Genomic DNA, 14,297 nt, shown 5'->3' on the forward strand with positions numbered 1-14,297 from the left:
GGGCTTCCGGGCAGTTGAGAACCTCAGATTTTCACTTAGCATAACATTTCTGAGATGCACCCGTGTTTAGCATAACATTTCTGAGATGCACCCGTGTTCCTGCAGGTGCTCATCTTTTGCTCCTTGATACTGTTGAGTGGTATTCCAGCAATTTGTTTATCCATTTACCAATTGATGAATAGTTGGGTTGTTTCCAGTTTGGGAGGATTATGAATAAAAGTGCTATGAACATCTGCATACGGGTCTCTGTGTGGACACATGTTTTCATTTATCTTGGGTCAACCCCTAGGAGTAGCACTGCTGGGTCATATGGTGAGTGTATACTTAATTTCATAAGATATTACCAGACTGTTTTCAGCGGTGGCTGTATCATTTTGCATTCCCACCAGCAATATGAGAGTTCTAGTTCCTCTGCATCCTTGTCAACATAGGGTATTATTATCAGCTGCTAAGTTAGCCCTACAAATGGATGCAATGGTATCTCATTATCTTCCATTTCCCTGAAGACTAGTGATACTGAGCATCTTCTCACATAACTTTCTGGCATTCATCTTTTCTTTGAGGTGTCCGTTCAATTCTTTTGCCTTTTTTTTTTTTTTTAACTGGGTTGTCTTCTTCTTCTTCTTTTTTTTTTTTTTTAAGATTTTTTTATTTATTTATTCATTAGAGACAGAGAGAGAGAGGCAGAGGGAGAAGCAGGCTCCCAAGGAGCAGGGAGCCCAATGCGGGACTCAATCCCAGGACCCTGAGATCATGACCTGAGCCGAAGGCAGACGCTTAACCATCTGAGCCACCCAGGCGCCCCTGGGTTGTCTTCTTAATAGTGAGTTGGAAGGCTTTTTATGTATTCTGGCTACAACCTCTTTGCCAGGTATATGTTTTGCAAATATTTTCTCCCAGTCTGTGGCTTGCCTTTTTGTTTTCTTAACTGTGTCTTTTTTTAAAAAAAGTTTTTAGAAGTATATATACAATGAGATATTACTCAGCCATCAAAAAGAATGAAATCTTGCCACCTGCAATGACGTGGATGGAACTAGAGGGTATTATGCTAAGTGAAGTAAGTCAGTCAGAGAAAGACAAATACCATATGGTCTCACTCATATGTAGAATTTAAGAAATAAAACAGATGAACAGAGGAAGGGCAGAAAAAATAAGACAAAATCAGAGAGGAAGACACACTATAAGAGACCCTTAACTCTAGGAAATAAACTGAGGGTTGCTGGAGGGGAGGTGGGTGGGGGGCTGGGGTAACTGGGGGATGGGCATTAAGGAGGGCACGTGATGTAATGAGCACTGGGTGTTATGTGCAACTGATGAATCACTGATTTCTACCTCTGACATTAATAATACAGTATATGTTAATCAAATTGAATTTAAATAAACATTTTTTTAAAGTTAAATAAAAATCATTTTTTTCTTTTATAATTCATGTTCTTTGTGTCTGGTTTAAGAAATTTTTTCCGTACTCCAGCGTCACAAAGATTTTCACTAACATTTTCTTCCAGAAGTTTAATAGTTTAGCTCTTATATTTAGGACTATGATCTGTTTTGAGTTAATTTTTTCATATGATACCAGGTAAAGGTTGAGATTCACTTTCTTCTTTCCACACAGACACCTAGTTGTTGGAGCACCATTACTGAAGTGACTATCTGTTGCCCCATTGAATGACCTTAGCATCTTTACCAAAAATCAATTGGCCACGTAAATGTAGGTGTGTTTCTGGGACTTCTACTCTTCCATTAATCTGTACCTCGACCCTTATGCCACTATATATATATATGTGTTATATATATTATATAATATATATATATATATGCACACACACACACACACACACACATATATCTTGATTACTGGGGCAAGTTAATTTTAAGCTGTCCCTCTTGGATTTGTAAAAATTAGATCTCTAAGTGTAACTGGAGTTGATTTACCTATCCAGTCAGTGAATAAATGTGAGAATCTGAAGACCAGGGGAGAGACTGGAGATGTAAATTTGGAAGCCATCAGTTCCGAGAGGATATTTAAAGCAGGGGACACTCCCCAAGGCAAGCATGCCCACACACATGCCCTTTTTATCACACTTTGAGCTGCCTGAGCTAAGAAAGTGCACAACCTCTCTGATCCGTAAGCAGTGAGCCTTCTATCCTTAGCAATGCCAACAGGGTCCAATGCAGCGCTATCTAATTTGGATCCGCTAGATTTCCATGGAGCAAATCGAGTCCCAGATGCAGCCTGGAGGCTCAGGAAGTCAAAGCCTCCCTTCTCCAATTTGAAAAAAAAAAAAGGCAATTCGGTAACAAGCCCAAATCACAGGGTTGTGCATGAACAACTAATAACAGTAACATGTAAACATTTAGGAACAGCCTCCTGGGGAAAATCCAGCGACCTTTCTTTCTACAGAAGGGTGTCTGAGGGTCACAGAATCCATTTCCACATCTCCTAACCGTGCTCAATATCAGCAGCAGAGCATGCATGCAAACAACTTCTGGAGCGTTCATCTCGAGTCTGAAAGAGCCCGCAGACTCTGAGGCCAGCCTGACCCCAACACTGACTCATCAGAGGAGCGTGGGGGGTGCCTGAAGTCCCAGCCAGGCTCCGGGCCGACGTGCAGAGGTCAGCACCGCAGAGCATTTCCTACCGAAAACAGACAATGCGGACGCGGGCGTGCTGGGCATACACTGCGGGCACTGTGTTCGGCCCACGGCAGGTACTCCATAAGTACTTGGGGAACAAGCAGACATAGACGAAAACAACTTGCATCACGAGCTGAGACACAGAGACTCCGTGGTCAGCCTTGCCAATGAAGTGACCATCGACATCACAGATTACAGATGTGAATGGATGTCACCGTAGCGGTAACAATGACAAGAGCGGCCGAGCCCCCCCACCCCCGCCCCGTCCCCTGTGAGTCCTCTTCTCAGCATTTCACACGACGCGACTCAATCATCTTAGCAGGTGGTACTGTCGTTAACTCCATCTTACCAGAAGGTAAATGGAAGGTACTAGGATTCCAGGGCTGGTCTGGGTGATCCGGCTGTGGGTTTTCCCCAGCCCACGTGTTAGCCGCCAGGCTCGTCTTCCCAGCCTTTCCTTCACCTCAAGCCTAAGATCGTACCTGCGAATTCCATTTCCATCCTTTGTTATCTTACCGCAACCTAACTCACACAACTTCAGAACTCAAGCCCACTTGTTACAGAACCCACTGGTAAGTTTAGGGTTGGCTGCAAGTCTTTGCCCCGGGGTGTGAATTCGGTCCACTTAGTCTTGGGGGCGGAGAGCAGTGCTGAGGGAAAGAGGTAATATTCCGAACCTGACGTCAATTCATTAGAAAGCATCTGTGGCCGCTGGGGCCGTATCATCAACAGCAGCATTTACCTCCGTAGGAATTATACTGTGGATACGGTGCTTGGATGCCTACAGCCGATGGACAAGACATGCAGGAAACCATATTTGGCTGGCCATATTTACAAAAGAAAATTCAAGAACAACTGGTGAATCACTGGTAAGCCGTAAATGCCCCTGAATAATTATCCTTGTTACTACCACCAGCCAAAATAAGCCCAGAAACACACAATAGAGACACACGTAAGTTTTCAACCTGCTAGAAATTGATTTTGGTAGTCGCTGGCCCTCTGACATTTTAGAACTTGGGTTCTCATACATGATTTGCTCCTCGGCCTAATTCACACGTACCACATACTATTATAACAAGGGGGAAGGGAGCGTGACAATCTAGAAAAGGAATAAATATGCTTTTGTCTCATAATCCAGTGTTAACAGGTATGAAACAATGTTGAAAGAAACAGCAAAGGTCTCCCTTCGGGGGAACTCCTGTCATGTCTGCGAGTTCTTAGCACAGTATGTCTGGCACACGGTAAGGGCTTCAGCAGCGACAGGCTATCTTCTTTTATGATTATGAATGTTTCCAGCAGGAACCCCCCTCTCAGGGAGTCTATTAACTTCTCTTTTTGGTCAAGCTATGTACAAGAATTTAGTCAATCTTAAAATATGGATCCGGTTCATTGTGAACAATTATGTTTTATTTATAAAAACTGCAAGCAGGTTGATTTTCGTTTGTACTTTTAGCAACAATCTTATATATAATGTGATAAAAATATCCTTAAATACAGTACATTATATTTATGATGTATACAAGAACACAAGTACTTGGGGTGCCTAGGTGACTCCATTGGTTAAGCGTCTGACTCTTGATTTCGGCTCAGGTCATGATCGCTGGATCGTGAGATTGAGCCCCGCATTGGGCTCCACGCTGGGTGTGGAGTCCACTTGAGATTCTCTCTCTCTCCCTCTGCCCCTCCCTCCAGCCCCTGCTCTCGCGCGCTGTCTCTCCCTCTAAAAACAACAACAAAAAAACAACAACAACAAAAACAGAACTTTATATGCTAACAGTGGCAAATAATACTCTTCGCCAAAACTGTGATTATTCAGGGTAGGCTAACATTAGGTGAAACAGCCCCAAGGGCAGTGGCCCAAGTCCAGGGCTAGTTAGCTCTCCTCCAAGTGGTGACTCAGGGACAGGCCTCGTCCAACTTGTAACTCTGCCGTTTCCCCACACGACCTCCAAAATTGCAATGGAAGGGGAAGGGAGGGTGGGAGAATCTAATGGGCCAGGCCCGGAAGATGCATCTGTGTGGCTCCAGCCCAGCTGAGAGGGTGGCTGTGTGCCCAGGAGGAAGGAACATGAAGCAGAGTCGGGAATCATGTGATAGTTTCCCTGCCACATTCTCTACATACACAACTGACACTTGCCTTGTATTTTACAAGTGTTTACATGGCACTTTCTAGCTATGTCTTATTTCCTTATCATTAGAAAAAGCTGCAAAGCTGCTGTGGTCATCGCCACTTTACAAAGAAGCAGCTAAGGCTTGGAGAAGTCATTTAGTGTCCAAGCAGAAGAGTGACGTGGTGAAGACATCCCCGCCCCCTGGATCCGGATCGCAAGCCCTTGCCCGTTTGTGGCACCGAACTGAACATCGAGAACACTGGACAGACGGAGTTTCCGTGACAGAACAGACTTACAACAGAACTAGGGTTGTCTTTCCACCCTCGGTGTAATTCGGTGCGATTTAATCCCATAAAACAATCCACGTGGGTGGAGTCAACAGAACAGTTCAGGCTGCCTCCTACAAGTAAGCAGTTGTGTGTCGACCATTTCAGGGAGTGTTTCAAAAATGAAATAGGAATTACTATGGCAACTATCCCCAAATGCGACCTCTGGTTCTTGTTTTGGAAGTTGCAGATACAGGGGCAAATATAGAACAGCAGGATTCAAATGAAAATTAATGATGTGAGGGGCGCCTGGGTGGCTCAGTCGTTAAGCGTCTGCCTTCAGCTCAGGGCATGATCCCAGGGTCCTGGGATCGAGTCCTGAATCGGGCTCCCTGCTCGGCGGGGAGCCTGCTTCTCCCTCTCCCCTTGCCCCACCCCCTGCTAGTGCTCGTGCTCTCTCTCTCTAATAAATAAATAAAATCTTTAAAAAAAAAAAGAAAAAGAAAATTAATGATGTGAAAAAGAATTCTATGCAACTGGAGTCAAATTCACAGCCCTACACCTTCAATGAAAAGTGAATCTCAGGCGTCACATTCATTGTCATGGTGACAAGGAGAGGACTGGTGCTTGGAGACGGGACAGAACACACAGCTGGGGACTCAAAACCTGAGGGGGATCCAAGCCGATCAGAGGAGTGGCTAGTCCTCCATCGACAAGACGGCCTTCCTGATGGGAAGAGGCTCAAAGCACGGTCTTAGAGAACGAGGTCTGTACTCGTTGGCTGGGAGAGGGGCAGATGTACTTTCCATCGCTTCCTTCCCCATATTCTCTGTCCAGCATCAATATTTCCATGTTTGGGATGAAACAGATTTACCTAACATTTAAAGGAATGATTTTCTCCTTTCAAAACAAGGAGGAATGTGCAGTATCAGATCTGGATTCCAGAAACCCTGGCAGAGGACGACCCGGTGTCCCAAACTTTCTTGCCAGGGTTCCAGTGTATGCCCAGGAGGCCCGGAACAAAGTTCCGGATGTGGCGGCAGCTTTTGGCTCTGACCGGTTTTGGCTGTTAGAACTACCTGGCGACTGATTTACTCCTCAATTTCAATTCTTTTTTCTCCATCAAAATAATTCTACACGAATCATTTCCATGTTTCCAAGGCAAAAATATAAAAAAACAAAAAGCTACAAGCAAAAAAAAGCCTTCAAACAGGAATGGGTTTGCTATCCAACAACCCTTTCAGGAAACCGTTGGGTAGAACCAGGCAATGTAATGGGCAATTTGGTCTCGACTTCCCCAATCAGGAAGAACGCCTGTGCTCACATGTATACACACATCCATCCCCAGGCAAGCCCCGCACCAGACCATGAGCTTCCAGTGAGACCGAATTCCTGTAGGAGGGCAGTTTCCTTTTCGCTATAGCAACATAATGCTTCATTACACCAAGACATAGCACTCTCCAATCTGCCAGGTAAGTAAAGAACGAAGCTTAAAATTTACAGTCACCTTTAACGTGCTAAGCATTTCCACCTAAAATGAACGTGTCCGGGGCGCCTGGGTGGCTCAGTCGTTAAGCGTCTGCCTTCGGCTCAGGTCACGGTCCCAGGGTCCTGGGATCGAGCCCCGCATCGGGCTCCCTGCTCGGCGGGAAGCCTGCTTCTCCCTCTCCCACTCCCCCTACTTGTGTTCCCTCTCTCGCTGTGTCTCTCTCTGTCAAATAAATAAAATCTTTAAAAAAAAATAAAAATAAAAAAATAAAAAATAAATAAAATGAACGTGTCCTACCAACCCCTTCCCGTTCCGTGTTTGATTCTTCCCAGGGCTGAGGTGCAAACTGGCCTTCTGGAGGCCCGCTGGTTCTAAGCCCATCCCCCAGGCTCCATGCAACGCTCCCAGCAGGTGCTTTGACTGCCACACAGCCAAACCCCCAGTCACACCCTGAGCTGCTGACAAGAGCCCAGGGCCTGTCTCTACTTTTGTTTTGTGGGCATCAGCAGAAAGAATTTCAAGCCACCTGTGGCCAGTAAATACAGTTATTCTTCTGGGTCAGACAAGATGCCAGATGTAGCCAACGGACCTGCTCAAAGCCTCTACAGTTGACCATCCCCAAATCATCTGCCCTGGGCTAGGAACTGACAAACTGGCCGAGCCCACCTTCAGTTTCCCCAGGTGAGTGGGTCTCATGACGAAGCAAGATGTCACACTGAGCTAAGAAACTCTCACCCGCCCTCTTCCTACATACTGATCCCTCTGTCCTCCGTGGTCTTCAACCTCAGATTGGTACGAGGTTTGACAGTTTACAAACTGTTTCTGTATTTTATCTTCTTAACAGCTCGGCCAGCGAGGCCAGGCAGGGACAATCATCTCCATTTTGCCACGGGCAAACCGCGATGAGGGAACACAAAGGGTGGAAAGCTAATGAGGGATGATGTGCTGACTTCCCACCCAAACGAGCTGGCTCCATACCCACGAAGCCATGCCAGAAACGGGACAACAGGACATTGTTTGAATCGCAAAGACCAATCTGAGGTCGCATTACTGAATGCCCAGGTTCGGTTGCTTCTAGCTTCACTCCTCAGTAGAACTGAGGGAGGTGTTTAATGATCACATAAAGAACACCAAAAACCTGGTGTTCTTGCTAGATGTCTTATATTTTATTAGAGATGCTACCTAATATTGCAGCATTTAATACATACAAAGCCGGTGGGATGTCCAGCTTGGGAGATACGAAGGTAGCAAAGACGAAAAGATGCTTCCAAATTTTAAACGGGGGGAAAAAAAAACAACAACCCTCGTGGTTAACCCTCACTACTCTGTCAAAAATAAAAGCAACGTTGAGGTAACCCCTGAAAGGGGCTCAGATCGGCACCATGTCGCTCATCCCGGGCCACACGGATATCCGAGCCCGACTGTGGCTGTGTGTATGTGTGGGAGGGCGGCAGGAAGGACATGACCACCTCGGCTCTGTGGCGGGTTAAGCAGGCTGATTGAACACTGCTGCTAATTAAGGGCCCCTCTCATCTGGCAGGACCACCAGGCTACCTTCTGCACTTGTTCATGACCACAGCCCCTCGCTCAGAAATTAACTCTTGATGAGTGCAGACGGGGGCCCAGCTGGTCCTCCTGAGTCCTCCCAAATAGATAAATGAAGTGTAATAAGAATGCTGCTGACGGCCAAGACAAGGAGGTCTCTCCGTGACCTCTTGGTAAAATCCAGAGTATACTTTTACAGTGACTTAATTCTCTGCACTGGGGATACTTAATGCAGCCAGGAAGGGTGTGAATAGGCTGATGGCCACAGGGACAGCATTGAGAAGTCCATCACCAAATGTCCACTTATTAAGTACGAGCAAAAAGAATAAAGAGGCAATGTATGAGGAACTAATTTTCAATTGGCCGGTATTTTCACTGGGGGAGATGGGGCTGTTTTTCCCCAGAACTCTTCACGGGTCTAGGGACAATGGTGGCTTTTATTATAGTCTGCAAATTGTACAATCATTGCGCTCGGGTTTAAAATATTAAACACTCACGTCCTATCACTTAGAGAGGAAATCTCTCCCTCAAGCTCTGTTTAAGAAGAGGGAAATGGTGGCCTTTATTGTCCGGGCCTTTCAGATAGAGAAACTAGATGGAAAGATGTATTCTGGTTCACACAGCAAAGCCGTTGGGGGGGGATGGGACTGGAATCCAGAGGTCCAGCCACTCAGTTTAGTGCCCTGTAGGTCAGAGAATTCTCCACCCTTTTATCTCAGTAAGTCAACAGGTGGCAAAGGGGAGGGCGTGGAGCAAGGACACTGGGGACCACGTGTGGTCACCGACAGTCCCACGGTACTGGCCCACAGTGACCAATGCCAAGTGTGGCTCCTGAGTGTGACATCCTCCTTGAGATGTGACAAAGGGACAAAGGGCAGGCTGTGAACCACTGCTCTGGGCTCTCGATCATACTGAAGCCACATCCTCCTGTGACTTTTGAAAGGAGCAGGGGCGATCTCCAAACAACAGATGAAATGACAGCACTAGTCAATTTGTTTTTCTGTTGACACAGCAAAAAGCAGTGACTGGGCCAGACGCAAGACAGTAAGATGAAGGAATGGTCAGGAAAGGCATTTGATGCCTTTATGTAAAATTTTAAAAATAAAAGGATGCCATGGAGAAATCGCCACAGTTCCCCAGGGACCGAAATGGAAGGATGGAAGGAGGTGTGGGAAGTCAGTGAAGACACCTCATTGCTTTAGAGAGTGTATTAGTTACCAATTGCTGTGTAACAAATTTCCCCCAAACCTGGCAGCTTAAGACACATTTTTTGTCTCCCAGTTTCGGAGGGTCAGGAGTCTGGGAGTTGCTCAGCTGGGTGCTTCCGGCTCAGTATCTCCCACACGTTGCAAGGAAGGTGTCAGCTGGGGCTATGGTCATCTCAAGGCTTGACTGGGCGGGGACCCACATCTGAGTTCACTTACACACCCACCCGCAGGCCTCAGCTTCTCACGAAATAAACATCAGTTTCTAGCCATGTGGGCCTCACCACAAGGTGACTCACTGCATGTCAGCTTGCTCCTCCCAGAGCAATAGCTCCAAAAAGAGGGAGTGAGAGAAGCCCAGCAAGACAGAAGTCACAATCCTTTTCATAACAGACTCTCAGAAGTGACATCCCATTACTTTTGCCATATTCTCTTTGTTAAAAGTGAGCCTTTAGGTCCAGCCCACACTCAAGGGGAGGGGCTTACAGAGGAGCATGCATTGCTGGAAGGCAGAAATCACTGGGACCTTCTCAAAGGCGGCTTACCAGAGAGATTCCTCATTCCTTGTTCCTTGGATAAACCTAGAGATGAATTCTTCCACAGTGAGCCTCTTCAGAGTATATGTGGGCTACCCATCATCATCTTCACATTCAGCATCCTTTCTCACATAAGTGAGAATATCTTCACCCAAGGCGTGGAGTTTTAAATATTCGGAAAACATGACACACACACCAGCCTGATGTCATTTTAGGCATGGATGCCCAGAGCTGGTAATCCTGAGAACTGACTGTGTGCGGCTCCTCCTTTCATGTGAGCTGCCCACAGACTGGTGTAGCTGCTTCCCAGGGCTCAGCTCTGCACCCTTCCAGAAGGAAAGGATGTGCATACATCCTCACAGTAATAACCACTAACATTTGTTAAGAGAGTCTGATGGCCAAGTACCCAGTCAGGACTCTGCATCCATCAGCACATTTCATCCTTACAATGAGCCGACTCCATAGATGAGGAAATAGGGATGGACCCAGGACATGTAATTCCCTACTGCTTGGGATCCACCAGTTAGTGTGAATAGTGCTGATTAGCTCCTGGGGATTCTCTGTTGCATTAAGGTGAGCATCAGACACCAAGAGATCTCATGACTGAATGGTTCTATTATATGTCCATCACACAACTATCGGCTCAGAAAATCTAAAGGAATTAGTAAAAAGCTATTAGAATAAAAATAAATTTAGTAAAGTGCCAAAATAGAGAATGTAGAAAAGCCAAGTGTTAATATATAACTACGTACTAGTAACAGCTAAAAAGTAAATTTTGTGATAACCCATGCTCATTGTAGAAAATTTGAGAATGTAGCAAGTAAGACTAGGATATTACATTACTTAGGATTCTCCTTCCAAAAAGCATTTTGGTATATTTCCTTAAACTTTTTTTTATACTTTGTGGGTGTGTGTTTTGTTTTTTTGTTTTTTGTTTTTTTTGTCATACTACAATGGCTGAGTATCCTTTTTTCACTTAGCACAACATTAGGAGCATTTTACCCATATTAGTAAATGTTTTTCACCCATATTAATAAATGTTCTTCAGGGTGCCTGGCTAGCTCATTCAGTAGAGCATACAAGTCTTGATCTGTGTTGTGAGCTCAAGCCCCACATTGAGGGTATAGCCTAATTAAAAAAAAAAAAGAAGAAGAAATAGAAAAGAAAATAACCAGGGCAAAATAAATGTCTTAAAATATGTTCTTCAAAAATTCAATTTTAAATGGCTACCATCATATTATTATAACCTAATTTTAAAAATGATTTCCTTTTACTCATTTAATGGGTCACAAAATAAATAAAAATTTTGTTCCTGTTTCTCATTTCCTGCCTTTAACAAAAATTATTTGAATATCCATTTCAATTCTTATGTTGGCTTTTTAGCTATACTTCCTTGCATTTTTAAGTGGCTGCATCAGGGATTATAATATACATCATAACTTTTCATAGCCCACTTACATTCAATATTGTACCACTTCCTGTAAAATACAGAAATCTCTCAACAATAGAGGTTCATGCCTACCCTTACGGTTGTTATAGGTACCATATCTGCAAATGTTACAAGCCCTACAAGACAGTTACAATTTTTGCTTTTAATAGTTACAGGATTGACAAAGAAATTGAGAGAGAAAAGCACAAAGGAAAAAATAGTATTTTGTATTTACCCCAATATTTACCATTTCGGTTATTCTTCATTTTTCCCCAAGGGTCCCAGTTCCCATCTGGTGTCATTTCCCTCCAGCTTTAGGAAGTTCCTCTAGCACTTCTTGAAATTCAGGTCTGCTGGAGATGAATTCTCATCATTTTCTTTATCTAAAATGTCCTGATTTTCCTTTCATTCCTTTTTTTTTTTTTTAAAAGTAGGCTCCATGCCCAGCATGGAGCCCAACATGGGGCTTGAACTCACAACCCTGAGATCAAGACCTGAGCTGAGATCAAGAGCTGGATGCTTAACGGACTGAGCCACCCAGGCACCCCGCTTCATTATTTAAAAAAAAAAGTACTGTGGCAAAATATACATAATAAAATTTACTATTTTATCCATTGTTTAAGGTAAAATTCAGTGGCATGAAAAACATTCGTGTTGTTGTACAACCATCACTACCATCCATCTCTGAACCTTTTGATCATCCCAATCCTTCATTCTTGAAGGATTTTACTAGATGCAGAATTCTGAGAAGAGAACTGCTGTCTTTCAGCACTTTAAAGATGTTGTTCCCTTCTCCCCTGGCCCCTGTAGTCATCCATTAATTGGACTATGGTTCCCTTGTATTGTTTCTCTCTTGTTGCTTTCAAGGTTTGCTCTTGACCTTTGGTTTTCAACAGTGTGAAAGAGTCAGCACGTGCTTCCCTGTATTTACTCTGCTTGACGCTCTTCAACCACCTTGTAGCTGTACATTTCTGCTTTTCATAAAATTTGGAAAAGTTTAAGCCATTATTTATTCTTTTATTTATTTATTTTTTTTGCTGTCCCATCTTTGCTCTCTCTCTGTCATTTCCATTTGACTGTGAAGTCCACTCAAGTGAATATTTTATTTCAGATACTGTATTTTCAGTTCTAGAATTTCCATTTGGTTCTTCATTTATCATTTCCATTTCTCTGCTGAGATAGCCTGTCTTTTCCTTCCTGGTGAGCTTATACAGTTTTAATTCATTGACCACAGTTCTTTTTTTTTTTTTAAAGATTTTATTTATTTATTTGAGAGCGAGAATGAGAGACAGAGAGAGAGCATGAGAGGGGGAGGGTCAGAGGGAGAAGCAGACTCCCTGCCGAGCAGAGAGCCCGATGCGGGACTCGATCCTGTGACTCCAGGATCATGACCTGAGCCGAAGGCAGTCGCTTAACCGACTGAGCCACCCAGGCGCTCCATTGACCACAGTTCTAACAGTCACAGCAAAATCCTCTTCTGCTCCTCCCCATCCCTGCTTCATCGTGGGGCTGGACTCAGTTGATTTTCCTTTCTCCTAAGAGGATGTTCTATTTTCTGTGTTCTTCAATTGTGGAGTATTTTAGCTTCATATTCTAAATGTGACAAATGTTAAATTGCATAGATTCTGGATTTTCTTATTTTTCTTTGATGAATGTTTTTTCTTTTCTTTTTTCTTAAAGATTTATTTACTTTATTTTAGAGAGAGAGAGAGCACACATGCATGTGATTGGGGGAAAGGGCAGAGGGAGAAGGAAAGAGAGAATCTCAAGCAGACTCCCCGCTGAGCCAAGAGCCCCACGCAGAGCCCAATTCCAGGATCCTGAGATCATGACCTGAGCCAAAACCAAGAGTCAGACACTTAACTGACTGAGCCATCCAGGCACCCTGAATGTTGTTTCTTTTGTTTTGGTTGGCAACTACCTTGGCTGAACCAGAACTGCAAACTCTGTCCCTCTGGGCAGCAGCTTTACTCTCAGTTCCGATCTTCTGTCATTACCTGAGGTGCTTTTAGTCTATTCCACGCATGAGTGGTTCAACAGTTGAAGATGGGCATCAGCAGAATTTGGAGATGCCTTCTCTGACCCTTTTACTGCATTGCCAGCACTTGGCCTTGGGCTTACTTTGGATGGCTCTAGTCCTTCCCTTTCCAAGGAGGGAGTCCCACAGAGCCTGCCTGCTTCTGTTCACTCTTCAGTGTGACTTAGGGTAAATGCTTTTTGTTTTATGCTCAGTTGCATGGTTATTTTCAGGGTGAGAGGGAGGAGTCTGGTAAGCTCTTGGTCCATCATTCTCAGAAGGAGAAGTTAAAGATCTCCATTTCTAAGTATCATTCACCACTAAAAAGAACCAAATTGGCCAAATCTGGACCAATTCAGTAAAGAATAAGAACCGTGATTGATTATAAGATAATAATTCACAAGTCCATAGCATGAGATGAGAGAGAGTCAAGATAGAGAACAAAAGAGAAGTAAATCACTCATTTGCTGCTCCTGGAGTGACTAGTACATCAACTTCCTACTCTGAAAATGATTCTTTACAGAATAATATCAGTTAATAAATGAAGAAAGAAAAATAGGTAAGAAAAATCTCCATTTTGCAAACCTTAGAATTGGTTCAAGCAAGGATCACTAACTAAGGTTACCAGAGAACAGAATATTTCCTGGTGTGCCAAAGTGATGTTCCATAAATTGCTCACAGAAAGAGACCTTGATTGTGGAGAGAACAGGAAGTAAAGCTCCTTGACAAGAGATTGAACTTAGTATCAATGAGAAAGGTACAATATGATGCAACATGATATGAAATACACAGCATCACCTAGGAAGCTTTTCTGCCCAAAATATTTAAAGTGAATCAAATCAAATTTTTAGACCCCACTTCCAGTTTACAAGAAATCCAGGGGCTAAAGGAACAAAAATGTCACCACAAGGAAAACAGCCAAATCCAGAATATGGGGTATTCTTTAAGATAACTGCCTTGGCTAGGTGATAGACATTGGGGAGGGTATGTGCTATGGTGAGCGCTGTGAATTGTGCAAGACTGTTGAATCGCAGATCTGTACCTCTGAAGCAAATAATACATTAT

The 14,297-nt window shown here is 44.0% G+C and overlaps 1 protein-coding gene across 1 annotated transcript in view; it reads right to left on the reverse strand.

The window, feature by feature from the left end:
- HLCS (holocarboxylase synthetase) overlaps window positions 1-14,297 on the reverse strand; it is a 173,702-nt gene that overhangs the window by 43,240 nt on the left and 116,165 nt on the right. The gene's annotated exons all lie outside the window — the stretch shown is intronic.

Source organism: Leptonychotes weddellii, chromosome 1 (assembly GCF_054177405.1).
Source record: "Leptonychotes weddellii isolate Sample4059 chromosome 1, ASM5417740v2, whole genome shotgun sequence".
In the NCBI taxonomy this organism is placed as follows: domain Eukaryota; kingdom Metazoa; phylum Chordata; class Mammalia; order Carnivora; family Phocidae; genus Leptonychotes; species Leptonychotes weddellii.